This window comes from Salmo salar, chromosome 03 (assembly GCF_965601325.2).
Source record: "Salmo salar chromosome 03, fSalSal1, whole genome shotgun sequence".
Taxonomy (NCBI): domain Eukaryota; kingdom Metazoa; phylum Chordata; class Actinopteri; order Salmoniformes; family Salmonidae; genus Salmo; species Salmo salar.
In genome coordinates, this window is record NC_138293.1 from 37,797,277 (window position 1) to 37,817,984 (window position 20,708).

Consider the following 20,708-nt stretch of genomic DNA (forward strand, 5'->3'; position numbering starts at 1 on the left):
ATGTCAGCACATTTTCTATTTGATAGGGCGCCATTTAAGTTAGGGTATTTGATCGGAGAAACGTGCATGATATAAAAAAGTGTCCGTCTCATTACATTGTCATACATTTTATCTCCAGCCTGTAGGCTTCAAAAAGGCCACATACTCTTTTCTACTATATAGTATATCCAGGGGTGAAAGTATAATTCATTTCTTCCCAGTACGGAACCAAGCGCATGCACCAACATTTACATACACAATCCCTATTAATTCAATAGGATCAATGTGGGCCCAGTCGTACATCCATCCACTCGCAACGTATGAGGTGAATGGAAAAATACATCTGTTACACAAAATGCCAAATTTGGCTGATGTTTCAGGCCAGAATTGATGCATCCACTGGGTCGTTTCAGTGTCACCCCTTCATCTCTGCCTCGGCAAAATTTGACTGTTCTCGTAGAACCACATTGCATTTGAGAGTAGTCTATACCACCCATTTTCAAGTCCATTCGCTCATTTTTTATGACTCTGACATGCAGTAATGATAAAAAGTGATGTAATGGCCTGAAGTTTTTCACATTTTGCTTTAACTATTGTGACTGTTTTACCCTGGCTACATCTGCTACATGCTTTATGATAGATAATTTTTTTGACTCTCCAACATCACACTGGAGAGGCGCGCTGGGAAAGGACAAGCAAAATATTTTGCTCCCCTGCCTTTGACCAAGTGGGTACTGCTTATCACAGGGCGGCATCAGCGCTCACCTAAAAAGCCCATATGCCACTGGTTGAGAGAAATTGTAATTGTTTTGGGGCACAATTCAGTGAGGTTTTACGTGTTGTTGGAGTTGCATCTTGGTCAGTTTAGCTCAGAAAATGCTGCCCTCGTCAATCTGCCGCCACAGGAGGGAACCTACTCCTGCCTAATGAGCGGGCCGACCCTGTGAATATCATATGGAAAGTTAAGTAATGTCCTCTGAAGCATACATGTGACCACATAAATGGAGCAGAGGTAATTGTGTTTGTGGGAGGATTCTATAATGTGAACTAAACTAACAGTATGGGGTTTCCCAGCATCACAAGGAGGCAGTGTGATTGGGCATGTTAATTTTCACATCGAGAGGTAATATTGTCATGGAGCGAGCTGCCTGTTTGTTGTTGCATTGCAAACTGGGTAACGAAGCATGTGAGTTTTAGTGGCAGTTCACAGTGAGGGGTTACTTCTATTATAAGTGACTGTTTCTGTGCAGGTTTGTAATGATATTGTAGAATACAAGAGGGTAATGAAACTTGAAAGTGTACGGAAATAGCTAGAGCTCAGCACCACTGTAATACCAAAAATGCCAATCAATGCTAAATGTGTACAGCCAAACAAAAATACATTTATTAATCAATTATTTTCATTATTACATTCAGTGCATGTGTCATGTTAGCTCTCGAAAACTAGGCAACATTCTGCATTCTCACTACAGTGATCAGCCATTAACGTCACCCGCGACTGCCTTATGTGAACTACAATTCCGACGCTGAGTTTTAACGTCAAAAAAGATAAATAATCATCTCTTGCGCTACAGCTTTCGAAACATATGGCATTATCTTTCATCAGCGAGAAAGAATCCTTCAAATAAAAAAAGATGCAGTTTTGCACAGATCCATACATCAATGGGTGCCTCCATCCAACGAAACTACACTTCTCCTCCCCTTCCCGAGTTACGCTTACACACAGGTGTTCTGAGCATGCTGAATAGCTACTTAGCACAGGTCGACCTCTTGTCTTCCATTTTCCGTAAACAAGCGCTGTAACATGGCTATAGGGCCGTGTGGGAACCATAACAAGGTGTGTATCAATTTAAAAAAAAAATGTTGTTGTATTATTTCTCGTTGATATGAAAGATAAACATCCTTATGCTTCCAAAACCGTACCGCAAGTGATGCATATTAATGTTCAGACTGAGCGTCGGGGATCTTAACAAAACGCCCCCCCTACAGAAGACTCCTATCGTCCAATGACTCTTATTTGTAATGTAATGGACCTGAGCGTCATGATCAAGGGCTAGTTGGTCATGCTAGTTCTTTCGCAAGAGTGAAAAATAACATCTTGAACATGCATAATGACAAGTTGTGGGAGAGAGAACTTTAACGTTGCTTTATCATCACATAAAACGATGTGATCATTCAGGAGTTTTCCATACACCTGCCCTCTACAATACAGTACGTTGAAGAACAGCCTCCAGAAAATATATTACACCCATGTATAACCATAACATAAGCCAATGAAAAGGGGTGATAACAAAAGAAATACAGTAAAACCAAAACATTTAGGGAATTACAACTTTTTTTGGTGTCTTGTGGTGGACAATACATTTTAATACCACTCTTAAACATAAGAACAACTTTGCCACAACTAACAACAGATACCAAAATAAAAATAAGACAATACAAAATTGACCCCCCCAAAAATAAATCGATCCCACAGCAACGTTTCACAAACTCAGTCCTTGGGACCCCAAGGGGTACCTGTTTTGAATTTTGCCCTACACAGCTGATTCAAATGATCAAAGCTTGATAAGTTGGTTATTTGAATCAGCTGTGTAGTGCTAGGGCAAAAAACAAAATGTGCACCCCTTGGGTACTCGAGGACTAAGTTAGGGAAACCTGTCCTACGGGAAATGATCGTTACATCTGAATATCTAAAAAAAAAAATACATTTATCCGTCCAATATTGACATTGCACCTCAGATTCCTGGGAATGGGAGGTAGTATTGCACTGAGGCAGATGTGTAAAGTCTAAAGGCCAGTCAACATTTAAGAGAGAACCCAGTGCTCTAGCATCTCGAGTGTATCTGTCCATCTTTTGAAATCTCCCCCTCTCTCTCTCTCTCGATACCCCATTACTAAATGTCTATCTGTGTTTCGGTCTGTGCCATTGTTCATTCAGATGGGTCCAATGTCTTCCCCAGTAGTAGTAGTAGTACTTCTTCTCCCTGTTCCAATCGCTCATTCCGTACATTTCTGCTTTCGCACGTCTGGGGACACCACCACACAGAACTTTTGGTACACGTGGGTTATCTTACTTGGGTGGGAAAAGGAAGTGAGGAGAGACAGAGTGAAAGAGCAGTGGTGTGTATTTATGGATGCCAAGGGATGTCAGGCTTCCTCCAAAAATTGACCACATTTTTAAAATAAAATACTTCCAATAATATGTCTTTCGTCTATGTGTTTCATAATTGTCCTTCAATTCGCATGAGGCTGAATGTATCTCCCCGGAGAAAGCATCTGAACGAACAAAACAGTGCCCCTCTGTCTCTGTATGCCATTTATCTGATGCTGTCTGGTCCAAGAGAGTGACATTGTTGCTGCCCATAGCATTGAATGCAAAGGAAGCCAGCGAGCATTTGGCCTCCCTTGAAAGAAATAAGTATAAAATGAGTGAGCTCAACTGTGAATGGTCCTGGTGCACCAAAAAAAAAAGTGTCAAGGGAAGCCAGTTTGGATTTGTCGTCACTCCTATCAAATCGCATCGAGACCATACGTCATTGACAGAAACAACTTGAATTGTTGCATCTCATTGTGTTGTTGTCCTCATTTGCCCTCTCCTAAATTAGCCATGGATGGAGATAGGGATTTGGACTCGTGGTTTTACTTTATTCTCCGTACTGGCCAATGATTATAATGGCAATTCTGATCCAACCATTAATTCATACATTGTTGTGTCCCGGGCCTGAGAGGATGGAAGTTCAATATGTAGCTAGATGTAGAAGGTTAATGTTAACTAGCTAACGTTGCCCATGAAAGGAAGTTAGGATACCTGGCTAAAATGCTTGCTCGCTAGCCTAAGACAACAAAAATAAAATTGTGTACTGTATGACAGAGTGATAAACCACTTCATCAACATGAGAGGAGGATGGCATTGGTGTTTCTCTACAAGTCGGGTGAGCCAGAAACATGGACAGTCACATTAGATTTAGCTTACGTTGATTGGACTAAATTGTTTTTGGTATCTTTTAGTTGTCACTGTATTAGACTAAGCAAAGGTGATTTGATGTTGTTGAAATCTTACTGGAATAGTAGAGGCAGCTTCTGTTGTCTTTGCGACTTGCGGTAACGCTCTGTGGTTCTAAGTCAATAGTTGTTCAGTAGTCCGAAAATGTTGTAAACATTAACTTACATGACCTACAGCATGGTCAAGCAACAGTTTGTTACATGCGAAATGCTTTGTGGACTTCACCGGTTTTGCGCTCCAGTTTTGTGACGAAATAAAAGTTGTGGTTGAATTTATTCTGCCACTGTGTCTTCTTATCGGCCTTCAGGCCTATATATCACGGTCGCAAAGCATTTGAACTAACAGGTTATAGAACAAACAACACAATTATCACAACACATAGGTTGTAATATGGCTTCTTTTTTTTTTACTTCCCCATTGATTTTACCCACACACTGCTACTGGGAAAGAGTCGAAAAATAAAAGAGAGATTTAATATCAATATAACTTATGAGCTATTTTACTAGGTCCTCAAGTACTGAAGTACTGAATATGGTTGTCATACCCATGAAGGTGTTGAAGCATTGGGGCTTGTTGTCCCAGTAGACACCCAGGAAGTAGACAGGGACTCCAGATGATGGCCAGGCCGATACCACCAGCTCAGAGTACAGCGGGGAAGACGACCAGGAAGGCCCAGAACAGCAGGTAGATCACTGGCCACACCGGGCTCACCCAATGACAGTCAACAATCTATACACAAGCACACTATACACCGTGGTAGGCAAATGGATTCAGCTGCAGGCCGATTTTTGTCAGATCGGATGGTAATAATTTGTACATGGAAAATTGACCACAATTAAGCCCACAAATAGGTTGTATTTGAAAAGGACAATCATTTTATACCTTGGTTACATTGAGACACGATCACGTCTCTTTATTCGTGGGAATACTTCGATTTTCGAAATTAAACGCATTTCTACATGAATTTCTAGTGATTTTATAGTCTTTGTTGACAAAAAACTAAAACCACTTTTTTTTTTTTTTATCTCCCGCAGGCAGCCTGTTGCAGACCCCTGCTATACACAATCCCGTACGTCAATGAATCTATACATCTAACACACAAACATTCAATTAATTGTAATACAAACAAAGTACAGAGTACAATTGAACAATGCACAGAGAACACAACAATTGCTTTGAACATGATGGCATCGTGCATGTGTCAGCGTGTAACTTGTCATAAAACAATAGTAGACCCATTACTCAATACTGTCCTGACTGCTGTCAAGCATTCCTATCAAAATCATGCTCCTCACAAAATGTACCAGCTGGCAATAACCTTGTCCAACAGGATTCAGTGCACAGATATGGAGAGTTTATCTTGATAGGCCGATACAGGTCTGGCTCTTTTGATGAGCAGCACAATCTGCCCAGCGACAGTGACCCCATAGAAAAGGTTGCTTATGAAACCCACATAGTTGATAAGGGTATACAGTGCCTTTGGAAAGTATTCCGACCCCTTGACTTTTTCCACAGTTTATGTTACAGCCTTATTCTAAAATGTATAACTTTTTTTTTTTTTAATCCTCAGCTATCTGCACACAATTTCCCTTAATGACAAAGCGAAAACAGGTTTTTAGAAATGTTTGCACATTTATTAAAATAAAAAACTGAAATACGTTATTTTCCTAAGTACTCAGACCCTTTGCTATGAGACTCGAAATTGAGCTCAGGTGCATCCTGTTTCAATTGATCATCCTTGAGATCACCCTACAACTTGATTGGAGTCCAACTGTGGTAAATTCAATTGATTGGACATGATTTGGAAAGGCACACACCTGTCTATATAAGGTCCCACAGTTGACAGTGTATGTCAGAGCAAAAACCAAGCCATGAGGTCGAAGGAATTGTCCGTAGAGCTCCAAGACAGGATTGTGTTGAGGCACAGATCTGGGGAAGGGTACCAAAACATTTCTGCAGCATTAAAAGGTCCCCAAGAACACAGTGGCCTCCATCATTCTCAAATGGAAGAAGTTTGGAACCACCAAGACACTTCATAGAGCTGGCCGCCCGGCCAAACTGAGCAATCGGGGGAGAAGGGTCTTGGTCAGGGAGGTGACCAAGAATCTGATGATCACTCTCCCCAGAGTTCCTCTGTAGAGATGGGAGAACCTTCCAGAAGGACAACCATCTCTGCAGCACTCCACCAATCAGGCCTTTATGTTAGAGTGGCCAGACGGAAGCCACTCCTGAGGAAAAGGTACATGACAGCCCGCTTGGAGTTTGCCAAAAGGCACCTAAAGACTCTCAGACCATGAGAAACAAGATTCTCTGGTCTGATGAAACCAAGATTGAACTCTTTGGCCTAAATGCCAAGGGGATGTTTTTCAGTGGCCGGGACTACTCCAGAGCACTCAGGACCTCAGACTGGGGCGAATGTTCACCTTCCAACAGGACAATGACCCTAAGCACACAGCCAAGACAACGCAGGAGTGGCTTCTGTACAACTCTCTGTATGTCCTTAAGTGGCCCAGCCAGAACCCGATCTAACATCTCTGGAGAAACTTGAAAATAGCTGTGCAGCAACACAACACTCTCCATCCAACCTGACAGAGCATGAGAGGATCTGCAGAGAAGAATGGGAGAAACTCCCCAAATACAGGTGTGCCAAGCTTGTAGAGTCATACCAAAGAAGACTTGAGGCTGTAATCGCTGCCAAAGAAGCTTCAACAAAGTACTGAGGAAAGGGTCTGAATACTTATGTAAAATGTGATATTTCCATAAAAATAAACTTTTTGCTTTGTCATTATGGGGTATTTTGTGTAGATTGATGAGGAAAACATTGTTCTCATCAATTTTAGAATAAGGCTGTAACGTAACAAAATGTGGAAAAAGTCAAGGGGTCTGAATACTTTCTGAAGGCACTGTACATGTCACTGGTACACAGCAACAGTATGGTTGAAAATAAACACTGAAAATAAGATAGGCGAGGTGGAACAAAAAAGATCCATTCATTTCCCAATCTAATTGGGCATTAAAAGTATACCCTTGAGAGATAAGAGTACATAGTGAACTGGTATCATGTTTGTAGATGTGTAAGTGTGTGTGAGAGACTGAGGAAGAGCGATGCGTTGTTGTCAGGTAGAGTAAGTAGGACTCAATGAATAGCAGGGCTGGGATCGGGGTGCAGCGTTTCAAATAAATCATGGCCAGGAGTCGAGGGAGATGGCCTTCCCTCGCTCCAGCGAAAAACAGCCTGAAGAGAGAGAGAGAGTGAAGAACAACATTAACACAAAGTCAGCACTGAGAAACTGGAAAAACAGTTGTTGCTTTTGGGCACACAAAGAATGAAGAAACAGTCCATTGACAAATTGGATATTAAAGTAAGGCAGTAGGTTTCCATTCAATTGGCGACAGATTTTCATGCAAATATTCAAAAATCTGCATAAAAACAATATGCACATTTTCCCACCAGAGAGATGTTTCCATCAAACTGACTTGTCGCGGATAAAAGTCTGTGCGTGATGACATAGTGCACATCAAATGAACTTTTGCAGTTAAATTCCCACGTACCGAATAAAAATACAAGTTAAATGGGTTTCCACAGCATTTTAAACTCTGCTGATTTGTCACAATAAATGTTTGCGTTATATTGCGAATGTGCCCACTCTGGTTCTAGCCAACAGCTTGCAGATACAGTGCGGGTAGGCTGCCTACAAAATGTGATTATTATGGACAAAAGAGCGAGATTATTTGTCAAACGGCATGTCAGATTCATGTAACCAGAAAAAGACTCTCGATATCTATTGGAAAGGAGCATCAAGATCACTGTGCACTTTCACCACCCTGTGAAGTTCATTATAACTTATTTCATCTGTAGCCTTATAAACTGCATGCTTTCCCGAGTCGTAGTGGAAGGACCACACAACAGTATCATGGTTATATCAATATTTTAGCATAAAGGCAGTTCCACAGCCATTTGTCACATAATACATTTTACAGACACAAAAAGATCCCACCTTGTCTAGCGTACATTTGTTTAGTCAACATTTAGAAAGTATACAGACACATTTTCCGTTTTCATCAGGCCTGTCGTGACATTTCTTTTTATCCGACATGTACTTTACTTGCATAAAAAGGTTGGATTGAAACAGTTATTAATAGATATAGTGGCACGGAGAGATGAAATACAAGGGACAGAAATTGAGAAAAGATTGCACAGGAAGAACAAGGAACTGAAATGTGACCACAGGGTCATGTATTTTTGTCACATTGATTTTGGTCAAGTTGGGGTTCTAGCACACCTGTGGGGGGGGGGGGGGGGGGGGGGGGGGGGGGGGTCGACAAGCTCCTCTGTGACAGTTGAGGAAGTTCCATCCCCCGTAGGCAAAGGAGCCCTGCAGGAAGGACAGGGCTATCTGGCCAATGTTGTAGGGATGGAAATTCTCGAACGCATGCGCCGGCTCCAGACAGTAATACTTTCCTGGGTACACACACAACACAGAGTGGGTGGGTGGTGGAATCAGTGTGTGTGTGTGTGTATTAAGTTTGGCCGGATGTATGGAGCGTGGTCAGGGATTATGAGTGGGAAGAAGAGGTATGTGGATTTTAATCCCCTCTTTCACATCAGCATAATGCAATCCCCCGGAAAACACAAGTTAACAGTATTGTGGCGTTTTGGCACTACTTTAAGGTTCTTTAGCCATTTTTCCCCCTCTCACATCTTGTGATTACTACTGAGTGTTTCACATTTTCTGGGTGAATAACAGAGCAGACTAGCTGCTCAGTCTTAGTAGTGCCTCAGAGACACTTTGTCCAGCAGGGGGAGACAAAGATTAAGGCTGTAAAGTGTGTGAGTTGGCCCAGAGTATGTAAATGTGAAGTGATGAATAAAACAAATAAACAGCTACAGATACATAAAATGAATGAGTGAGACAGAGACAGGGAGAGCCTACCTTTGCTGATCTGCACAAAGGCCATAATAATAAGCCCCCAGGCCAGTAGCTTCCGATTATTTCAGTCCTCCGCACCTCTCTGATTCAGGTTGGGTTAAATGTGGAAGACACATTTCAGTTGAATGCCCCCTTTCCTGGAAGTGAAGACATCCTGAACACGTGTGGCCCAGCGCACACTGGAGCAGTTCACCCATGTCAGCAAAACTGGGAGGAAGGGAGGAAAAGAGTCTCACAAAATAGCATTCAGCAACACATGTATACAGCAACACATCACACGTTGCCTATAGTAACATTATACTAGATTGGGTAATATGGGAGTAATTCTGAGAAAGAGAGAACAAAACTGACATAAAAAAAATCTCATATCTTTATTGTCCATGTTACAGACAACGGAAATGTTTCTTCTGCTCGTTCTCAGAGCGCACTTGTTTACCTGAACTGTTTTTGTTTCTGGCTGATGGGAGATCTTCTGGTAGATAATTGCAATAATGACCTCTGATGCTGTAGTTCTCTGAGGGACTCACGTAGACAGACGGAGGGAGGCCGCTCTCTGGGGGGGAAGCAGGAGGGCAAGTGTGGCTGCAGGACATAGTTGGAGAAGGTGAGGATGATTACAGCCTGGTTGGTGGGGTAGATCAGAGGGTGGACAGACTAGAATTGTTTAAGGTCATCCTATTTCCCAAGTAAAATGCTCACTAACAGGGATGTAAATAAATTTGTGCACAGAATTTAAGTGAAATAAGCTTTTTGTACATATGGAAAATTTCTCTGATCTTTTATTTCAGCTCATGAAACCAACATGTTGCGTTTATATTTTTGTTCAGTATACTTCACAAGAATGAGTAAAAAGCATTATAAATGACAATATGTTCAGAATTTAATGTAATGATCAGACATTTATTTGCTCATTTACAATAGGCCAACATAGCCAAATATTGATCAACATGAACTCCCATGAGAAATAATGGTAAGACATCATTTGAACAAGAAACAAATATATTAGAGGCATAGAGCCTAATATAGGCACCTGGCCACCCTACAGTGTGCAGGATCTCATTTATTTGTACAATTTGTAACTCATCTCCCATTCGAATGCTTGAAAAAAAACTATAAAAAGTAACAAAATGTGAAATCATATGACATAAAAGTTAATTGCTTAAGCAAATGCAACCAACTACAGAGATGGAGGGGGACCCATGTACCTCGCTTCAATTACGCAGGCTTCAGTCACTCACTTTGCTTCAGTCATTACCAAGATTGAAGCGGGAGACAAATCCAGCTATCCTCCTTGTCAGGCCTCTGTCGTGGAGGCCTCTCACACTGGGCACAGGGGTTCTGCGATGGACAGCTCGCACAGCTTCCCCACATACAGTACACCGCTGGATCGAGGATGACCTCGTTGAAGAGGAGATCCAGGAGCCTGTTCTGCACAGCTTCCCAGGCAACCATCATAGCAGGAATGCTGTCATACAAAATCAGCCTTCCCAAGGTAAAGAAGGGTGATATGCTGTGAAGTCTGTGAAGACGGACCCAACATGCTGTCAGTAATAGTTTCAAATCAATTGAGCATTTCAGGCACACATATTCCAAATACAAACACTGCAATGTTTCACCCAAAAAAATGCACATCCAAATATTGCCTAAAAAATACCAGAAAAAAACCCATTGTAGAATGAGTAGATCACTACATAAACAAATTGATAGCAGCATATCTCAGAGCAGTAAATAAAAAGGAGATTAAATTCACTACCCATTTTAACAAACATTTCCCCTTTCAAAAACATTACAGGCTGTGCAGACAGAGTAGACGTTACATTTTTAAAATGCAACGTTACAGTTGATGATAGTGGAAAGTGAAATAATAGTAAACCCCCCCCTGTAATATTCATATGTGAATACATACTGAATTATAATTGGATGCATTTTACCGCCGTACCATACTGTGCGGTGATTGGTTAAGACCACCCAGACGGTTAGGTCAGGGGCAGTTGATCGTGGTTGGAGATAGCTACAACTACCTGTTAGCCTAGTTAATAAAGGGTTATGTTAAGAAACATCCTGTAGTTCTGCGTTTTATTATTTTGTACAAAGTGTACAAAACAAAACATGGTGTCAGAGTAAATGGTCTTAAAAGATGGATTTTTCTGGAGTTCCTTCACCTCGAATGGACTGGGAGTCTACAAACTTACCCGATGCATGGCGTAAGTACAAACAGCATGTGGAGCTAATGTTCACGGGTCCCCTGAAGGAAAGAGGAGAAGAGGGAAAATGTAGCTACCTGCTCCTCTGGATCGGTGAAAAAGGGAGAGATATTTACAACACATGGACACTTACGGAGGCTGAATCAAAGGTACTGAAAACATACTACGATCGTTTTGAAGCATATGTTGTGCCGAAGACTAATACAATTTTCGCTAGGTACAAATTCCATGAGAAAGTACAGGGAGCTAGCGAGTCTTTTGAACAGTTTGTGACTGAGCTGCGTCTGCTTGTGAAAGACTGTGATTATGCAAACAAGGATGAGATGGTCAGGGACCGTATTGTATTTGGAATACACTCACCGCGAGTGAGAGAGAAACTTTTGAATGTTGGGTCTGAGCTAACGCTGGACAAAGCTATCGACATAGCCAGATCTCACGAGCTAGCACAGGCTCAGACGAAAACCATTTCGCGCCGCAGCACGAGCGCATCACGTGAACAAGCAGTGCACGCAGTCAGGCAGACATCAAAGCACACCTCCGGTGCCCAGAGAGAGCGTTTCAGAACGGAGAGAGACATAACTCCAAAACAGAGCGACACAGACTCAAAACGCCCCAAAACATGTGGATATTGTGGATACAAAGTGCATGGCGAACAAGGAAATTGCCCAGCTAAAGGCAAACAGTGTACTAAATGTGGTAAATGGAATCACTTTGCAAAAGTGTGCAGAGCTTACCGTGGAAAAACAGTACACACAGTGAGTGAAGATGAAATGTCAATCAAAGAGTCAAATGATGATGAACTGTTTATTGATTCAGTGACACAGAAAAGTCACATATCAGAGACAGAGCAAGCCTTTGCTGACATTGAGATAGGAACACAAGGCACAAAGCTAAAGTTCAAACTAGACACTGGTGCACAAGTAAACATTATTCCTCTGAATAAATACCGCAGCTTGACATCTGAGTGCGAGCTACAGCCCACCATGCGCAGACTGACTGGTTATGGTGGTGAACAGCTCCCAGTAAAAGGCACATGCACTTTCAAATGCAAATACAAAGAAAGTGACATGATGTTGGACTTTTACGTTGTTGACACTAGAGCACCTGCAGTGCTAGGTCTTAAAGCATGTTTAGACATGGACCTCATCAAGCTAGTTTTATCAGTAACAGCACCAGTAGAGACAGAAAATGTACTGGAGGAGTTTGCTGATGTCTTTACAGGAATAGGATTATTCCCAGGAGAATGTACCATTCACCTTGACCCAGACGCAACCCCTGTGGTCTACCCACCGAGAAAGATTCCCCTTGCTCTCCGTGCCCGTCTGAAGAAAGAGTTGGAGAGCATGGAGCAATCTGACATAGTCACCAAGGTTACAGAACCGACTGACTGGGTAAACGCGTTAGTGGTGGTGGAGAAACCACGCACAGGCAAGCTCCGAGTATGCCTCGACCCAAGAGACTTGAACAAGGCTATCAAACGGCCCCATTACCCTTTACCGACGCTAGATGGTATCACGCACAAGCTAGCGGGAGCACGCTACTTCAGTGTCATGGACGCTAGATCAGGCTACTGGGCTATCAAGCTCACAGAAGAGTCATCTAAGCTCACAACATTCAACACACCGTTTGGACGCTACAGGTTCCGTCGCCTGCCTTTTGGGATTATCTCAGCCCAAGACGAGTTTCAGCGAAAGATTGACGAAGTATATGAAGGCCTCGACGGAGTTGTGGCAATTGTGGACGACATCCTTGTTTATGGTCGAACCAAAGAGGAGCACGACCGAAACCTCCGCGCGATGCTGCAAAGGTCCCGCGAGATAGGAGTCCGGCTCAACCCCGAGAAGAGCACAGTCAGCGCTACAGAGGTCAGCTACTTCGGACATCTTCTCACAGCGAATGGAATCAAGCCAGATCCACAGAAGATCTCAGCCATAAAAGAAATGGAGCCACCAAAGAACCGTGCAGAGCTGGAAACAGTGCTTGGCATGGTCAACTACTTAGCCAAGTTCGCACCCAGCCTCTCCAATGCTAATGCACCCCTGCGTCAACTGCTAAAGCAGTCCAGTGAGTTTCTTTGGGACAAGCAACACGACATTGCTTTCCAGAATGTGAAAGACTTGATCACGAGAGAACCAGGACCAATCCTTGCCTACTACGACCCAAACAAAGAGCTCAGACTCCAAGTGGACGCGTCGAAGTATGGACTAGGTGCAGTGCTACTGCAAGAAGGAAAGCCCATCGGCTACGCTTCCAAATCTCTCACAGACTGTGAAATTAACTACGCCCAAATCGAAAAGGAGCTCTATGCCATTCTGTTCGGATGTAAACGTTTCCATCAGTACGTATATGGACGACAAGTCATTGTGGAATCCGACCACAAGCCCCTTGAGTCAATCATGAGGAAACCACTAGCTGCAGCCCCGCCAAGGCTACAGAGAATGATCCTTCAACTACAAAAATACGACTTCACAATCACTCACCGTCCAGGCAAAGACATCCCTGTCGCAGACACACTCTCCAGGAAGTTTCTTACCTACAAGGACAGCAGCCTCAGTGAGGGCATGGACATGCAAGTGCACACTGTGTACAGCAACTTACCAGTTAGTGACACGAAACTGAAGGAGATCCAAGCTGAAACAGACAAGGACTCACAACTCACACAGCTGAGGAAAGTCATACAGGATGGATGGCCTGAGGAGAGGAGAAAATGCCCTCAGAGCGTCTCAGAATTCTGGAACCATCGTGATGAACTATCACAGATCAACGGAATCATTTTCAAAGGAGAGAAAATCATTATTCCTACCAGTCTCAGAGAAGAGATTTTGACAAAGATCCATGCTGGACACATGGGCATGGAAAAGTGCAAACAGAGAGCACGGGACATTTTGTTTTGGCCTGGAATGTGCAAACAAATAGAGGACATTGTTGGTAGATGCACCATCTGTCTTGAAAGACGCCCCTCAAACACCAAAGAGCCAATGTTACCTCACTGTATCCCAGACCGACCCTGGCAGGTTGTGGCAACCGATCTGTTCACCTGGAACAACGAGGACTACATCGTAACAGTGGACTACTACAGCAGATACTTTGAACTCGACAAGCTTCACAGCACCACATCTGCAGCTGTGATACACAAGCTGAAAGCAGCCTTTGCCAGGCATGGCATTGTAGAGACTTTAATATCTGACAATGGGCCCTGTTACAAATCAAATGAGTTTGAATCCTTCACAAAAGCATGGGAGTTCACACATGTCACCACAAGCCCACATTACCCTCAAAGTAATGGCCTTGCTGAAAAATCTGTGCAGATTGCTAAATCACTCATGGACAAAGCAAAAGCAGACAAGAGAGACCCCTACCTCAGTCTCCTTGAATACCGCAACACTCCAGTTGACAATTTCAAATCACCAGCCCAGCTGTTGATGAGCCGCAGACTTCGCTCAACCCTTCCCAGCACCAACCAGCAGCTGCAACCTGAGGTCGTCAGCTACAAGGAAATGCATGAAAAACGTGCACAGAGACAACAACAACAAAAGCGATACTACGACAGGTCAGCTAGACCACTGCCACCACTGATCGACGGAGAGTCAGTTAGAATCCAGGAGCATGGCCTCTGGAAACCAGCAGTCGTCATCCAGCCAGCTGACACTGAACGTTCATATCACGTCCGCACAGCAGAAGGAGCAGTGTACCGCCGCAATCGTCGTCACTTACTGAACACAAAAGAACAACACACTGATGAGATGAACTGTTCCCCTGAAAGAGAATGTGATGGACTAAACACACACACAGCACAACATACTTACCTGCAACACCACAAGAGCTGTTGACTGACACAGAAGCATGCTCAACATCATATCGCACAAGGTCAGGAAGAGAGGTCAAGCCCAGAGCTCTCCTTGACCTATGAAATGTCAAAGGGTGTAGGCGGATCGCTGCCCTAAAAGAGTTCCAGACTGTAAACTTGTTATTGAAAGTTGACTTGACATGCTTTGGTATTGTATTTGTTTGAAATGTTAAGATGTAATTTCTACAGTGAAGCTGAGTTGCTGAGAATCCCTTGTTTGAAAAGTAACAGTATGTTGGATCATTGTTTCAGAGTCTATGTTGATTCAGTTGGTGTAGTATGCAATATAAATGGTTACTTACCTTGAGTTCAAACTACAGAGCATGTATCCAAAAGAAAAGCTTAGAATATGTAAAACATTTGTATTTTGTTTAAAAGAAGGGGGGTGTAATATTCATATGTGAATACATAGTGAATTATAATTGGATGCATTTTACCGCCGTACCATACTGTGCGGTGATTGGTTAAGACCACCCAGACGGTTAGGTCAGGGGCAGTTGATCGTGGTTGGAGATAGGCTAACAGGTAGTTGTAGCTAGTTAATAAAGAGTTATGTTAAGAAACATCCTGTAGTTCTGCGTTTTATTATTTTGTACAAAGTGTACAAAACAAAACACCCCCCCCCCCCCCCCCCCCCCCCTAATCAACACTATTATCCAATGACACAAGCTACGTAAACTGTAAGACAGCAACCCACACAATGGAATGCCAAAATATGATTTTCAGGGGTAAATTACAAATACTATACACACCTGCAACTCCTTTTGTGGACAACTCCTTCGTGTCAACGTGTGTGCTGGCATTTCTCAGACTCGGTGTAGGGGGCTTAGGGATGGAAGAAGGAAAACCCATTTAGTGAATATCAGGTGTTACAGAAGATACACCGTTCACAAATCAAAACAACTACCGTGTCAGACTCATTCAACTCTGATACTTACATTTTGGTCAGCGCTGGCAAGATCCACTGATCACGATGGTACAGCATCCGCCTTCAGGATTAGCTTCCTGGCAACCCGTCAAATGTTCTCCCCCGTTGATATGGCAATTTTGCTCGAAATGTGCACCGCACACACACGTGACATGATTGTAATTTTCGGTGCAGCCTGTCCACCCACTATGAAAAGCAGCCACTTTAGTGTAACATTAAATGAACACTGTCATCCAGTCGCAAAACAGTTCGCTTTTGACGGCATGCTGGTAAGTAGCTTGCTAGCTAAAAGTCACAACACAGACGAAAAGGGGTTAGTTACCAGTATCGTTCTGCTTGTGCCATTTTACGGTTTGTAAACAAAGCCGTATGATGCGCACATGTGAAGACAGTTTTAAGGTGTTAACACTACATATTTAAATTAGTTCAGATTATAAGACGCTACCATTGGTGTATACAATTACATGGGGGGACTAATAACTTTATGATAAACTGTGTAAATGTACCAGCTACAGTCATTTTTCATACTTGGGTCACCCTACTATGAACTGTTTTCATCCAAATATCATCCAATTTGATGAAAAACATGATTTTTCACTATTTGGGACCTTTAAGTTGGACATGTGCTCTTCATGACAGAATTGTCAAATAAAAAGTTCTCCCACCAAGTTACACTATCCAAAAATGGATTAATTTCGTGGAATGACCCACATGCATTATCTCATCACTATGCATTTCTCTCACCCGGCAAGTCCTCCAAAGACGTCCTTGATGTATGAGTAGTCTCCTCCAGATTTGAGGATAGTGACGCCCAGTTCGGCATAGCAGAGTGCACCAACGGCTGTGATCACTCCGGTGACAATCCACACGACGAGAGCCAGCCCCACAGAGTTGGCATTCTCCATAACGCCCTTTGGGCTCACTGACCTGATTACCTGAGACAAAGACAAAGAGACAGGGAGGATGAGGGTGGAAATGCTGCATCAATCTTTCAAAAGATGTGAGTAATACTCACTTTCCTCTTCCTCATTTATATCAGTATCAACACACAACAACGACATCTTCAGACTACTGGTTGTGATTCAGAAACATAAGATCAGGATTATCCGAAAGCTTTTTGGAGATCTCATTATCTGGGTTAATACGGTAGCTCAAAACCGGGCAGCAGCATTATACAACCGACTGCTGACTGTGAAAGGGCTCAGGAACAGTCTGGGACTTCACATTTTCTCCCAGGTTTATCTGACCGGCCCTTTGGCCACAAAGTCCCCCAGGAGGTAAGCTCTCAGACTCAGACTGCAAAAGTAATTCTAAAAGATTAGCGCTACATGCAGAGGGAATGGTTGTCGTTATGAAGTTTCTGATTCTACAGCTATCCAGTAAAGATCTTGGTTTCCCCCCCAAAAAAACTGTATCACCCATCGGTCTAGCCCAGGGCTTTCCAACCCCCGCACCTCTCTGATTCAGAAGGGTTGGGTTAAATGCGGAAGACACATTTCAGTTGAATACATTCAGTTGGACAACTGACTAGGTGCCCCCCTTTCCCTGAAGAGCTACTGCTCTACAGGGGGTAGCTCTCCAGGAACAGGGTGAGCGAGCCCTGGTGTAGCCTATTTTATAGAACTGGGTGAGGTTATTATCTTGTCTTGGTGCAGGAGATTTGCAACATGCTTCTTGTGAATGGTGCGGCCTTAGCCACTATGCTGATCCATGCCGATGATGTAAAATGCAGCCGCTACACAGGCCAAGCATTAGTGAGATTACTTTTCATCTACTTTCTCTGCCTGTGGGTGGCGTGGCTGCTGCTCTGTGACAGCCATTTAGAACAAATCCACATATTGGTGAAATAGACACGACTCACACATAATGCATTATGTTGGGCCCTGTGCATTTTCTTGCTATGACAAAAAAAAAACTGTCCGAAGGATGTAGTTTGGCCAGTAAAGAAAAAGACTGGAAAAAGAGAGGTTTTGAAGATCCTGTTCAGATCAACTGTGATGAAATGAGCACTGTTAACTGTGCAATCTGTGAAAGGTTCTTTACTAGTTTCTGCAACAACAAAAAAATCCATGTTAGGTTGGATCTCAGGTGGTCACACGAAGATTGAGGAAGTCATTATAGCTAAGATAAAAGATGAGCATGATGATTTACCCACAATAATTTCACATGCGCTGACATGGCCAATCTCATTCTTCAGGGCTACTCTTCCCAAACCCTCTTTACTGGGTTAGGAGGAAGGGGTATCCCCGTCCGCGGATGTGTTGCCCCGCTGCCTAGGACCGTCGGTCATCCAAGATTACTGTTGTTGGATGAAATGCGCAGCTGGAGTACGACCTAGGTCAGTTTCGTGTTACCTGCACTAATGGAGAAAAAAAATGTTTGTGGGTCTATAGCAAAACAATAAAAGTCATAGCTCCTGGACTACTAAACACACATTTCCAAATGGCAAATGCCAGATTACTCTGTATATTCAACTAATAGAAGGCCTTCAGACATGCCTTAACGCCCAGTAGCGTTTCCCTGCCAGTCAGTGTGTTGATTACACTGAGATTACTGCTATTATTAGAAACTACATCACTTCAGACTGCAACCAGCCAGCCCAGCTCCAACTAGCGGAAATAGGCCACTGAAGACAATATTGTACGCCTACTGTACTCACCGGCTGGTGCACATCGAAAATAACAATGGTAGGCTGGCAATAGCATGCAATTTACAGTATCAGTAAACTACTTATTTCCAAGAACGCATGTTGTGCCAGTGTGCGATTCAGATTAGATGTTAACAATATAGCCTATGCCACTGCAATCGTTGACAGCCTCAAATTAAAGCAATCGACAGTCATTGACCCACCCCACCATTCTCCGAGTTGCCGTGATTTTTAAAATGAAGAATCTCCAGCATCCTGTTGTCAGCACACTCGACAGCTGTTTTATCTGGCTAAATGAAAAATGTAACATAATTTGCTTGAAATGCTAATTTCGAACCAATCAACATGGCCGGGGTGTCAATGTATTATTTTACTGTAAGAATGCGTCGGTATTAACTCAAATTCAATTGAATCGTTTTTGTTTCTATTAGCTTGGGAAAATTCAAGCGGAAGTAGAATGATAGAAAGTATTCCAATAAATTAAATAGGGCGGGAATAAGTAGCCACCACATTATAGTGCCAGTGAATAATGCCAGTGTTATCTGTGAGTTGTCTGGAAACTAGACTGATCTAAGAGACAAAACAGGACCGAGGTAAAGACAGTTTCAAGACGGATATTCGCGCTTTCAAACCACTTGAGCCACAGACTCAAAATAAGTGTCATGATGTTGGGGAAATTGCGCACATTGCATAGGTCTTATTTTCACGATTTGGACATTAATTCGCTTTCCAAAGGTAATTAACATGTGGAAATGTGAGCAGCATTTCGTATTCCAAGTTGAATTAGTTAGGGAGCGTAAACAAAGTACAAACTTTTTTACATTCAAATTTCAATAGCTCCTTGGTCATGTGACCTACTGACTTCAAACAAGGTTCAGAATGTCCAATGACTACCCTTCTATATTGCACACCCTTTAGTTTGTCAATTTTCATCTCACATGGTTTTACATGAATTTTTCCAAATGTAGAATTTCAATAGCTCCTTGGTCATGTGACCTAGGGTCTTCAAACAAGGTTCCCGAATATCCACTCAGTGGGCCTACACATTGCACACCCTTTAGTTTGTCCATTTTCATCTCAAGATTTAAAAATAATTTTTCAAAATGTAGAATTTCAATAGCTCCTTGGTCATGTGACCTAATGACTTCAAACAAGGTTCAGAATGTCCACTGACTACCCTTCTATATTGCACACTCTGATGTTTGTCTACTTTCATCTCATGCTATTAGACTTAAATCTGTAAGCTTTGCAGGCCTTCATGTTACATGGGTGTTAAAAAAGTCAACAAATATTCCGTCTTCGCAATAACTATCTTTCACATGGACACTGAAAAGATCTTCAAATGGCTGTATGTGGTATGGATCAAGGACAGGAGAGGTGTTCAAACAGAGGTGCTTAAAGGAAGGCGCACAGGTAGGCCTCATGAAAAACGATGTTTCATATGCTCTTTTTAATGACAGTAACAGGCAGTGGTTTGTCAGTCACAGTGAGCTTGATAACGTGATAGAATCCTTTTCATAGCATCACTTTCATATACTGTACATTAAGACAAATCCTTCTACGTTGAGTATTAGAACGCAGTTTACATAACCTGACAATGACTTGATATTTGAGTACATTCACAACAAGCCACCTGCAGACAACTTACAAAATGCAATATTGCATTTAAGGGTTCGTTTTTCTGATGAACATAGTTATTTGATGCATTGCCTACTACTTCTAACTGGGAAAATAAATTCCTACTTCTTTTGTGAGTAAAATCCTTTTTCCAAAATTGATTTAGGTACATTTTTGTGAAGAGGTATGAGGGTTGTGATATGGGTCATTTAATAGTAAAATCATTTAAGGGATCAATACATGTCTATGTTGCTTCCCCAGTATCCGCATGAACCATCAGGCCAAGTGTTTTTGGTTGTCCCTGCTGGACAGAAAGAGAAGGAACACGCTGCATTCATATTCAGGTCTTAGTTATTCCATTCTACTGGATCTAATACATATTAGCATTTTACATACATTCATAAGTGTAATACTTTTTTATGACATACTGTGAAAAACTCTCTTGGCTGCTGGCTCTGTCACTTTCAGACATGCGCAGAGCAGACTTGAACCACAGGGGTTCTCTGTAAAGAGAGAGTAATCCAAAAGGCACAGACACACTCCTTGACTTTC

At 42.6% G+C, this 20,708-nt stretch overlaps 1 long non-coding RNA gene across 4 annotated transcripts; it reads right to left on the bottom strand.

Annotated features, from left to right (window-relative positions):
• Nucleotides 1-4,601: 4,601 nt before the first annotated feature.
• Nucleotides 4,602-19,334, bottom strand: LOC123741636 (uncharacterized). Of its 4 annotated transcripts, none has more exons than XR_014391893.1 (8): nt 18,552-19,334; nt 18,044-18,251; nt 16,637-16,827; nt 15,903-16,078; nt 15,717-15,789; nt 9,350-10,432; nt 8,917-9,120; nt 4,602-7,217 (listed from the first exon to the last, which is right to left on the bottom strand). It is a non-coding gene; the product is annotated as an uncharacterized LOC123741636 (long non-coding RNA). The 4 variants fall into 4 exon arrangements; XR_014391894.1 differs by having other exon boundaries at nt 18,048-18,246; nt 18,743-19,332; XR_014391892.1 differs by having other exon boundaries at nt 18,048-18,251; nt 18,743-19,332.
• Nucleotides 19,335-20,708: the final 1,374 nt, after the last annotated feature.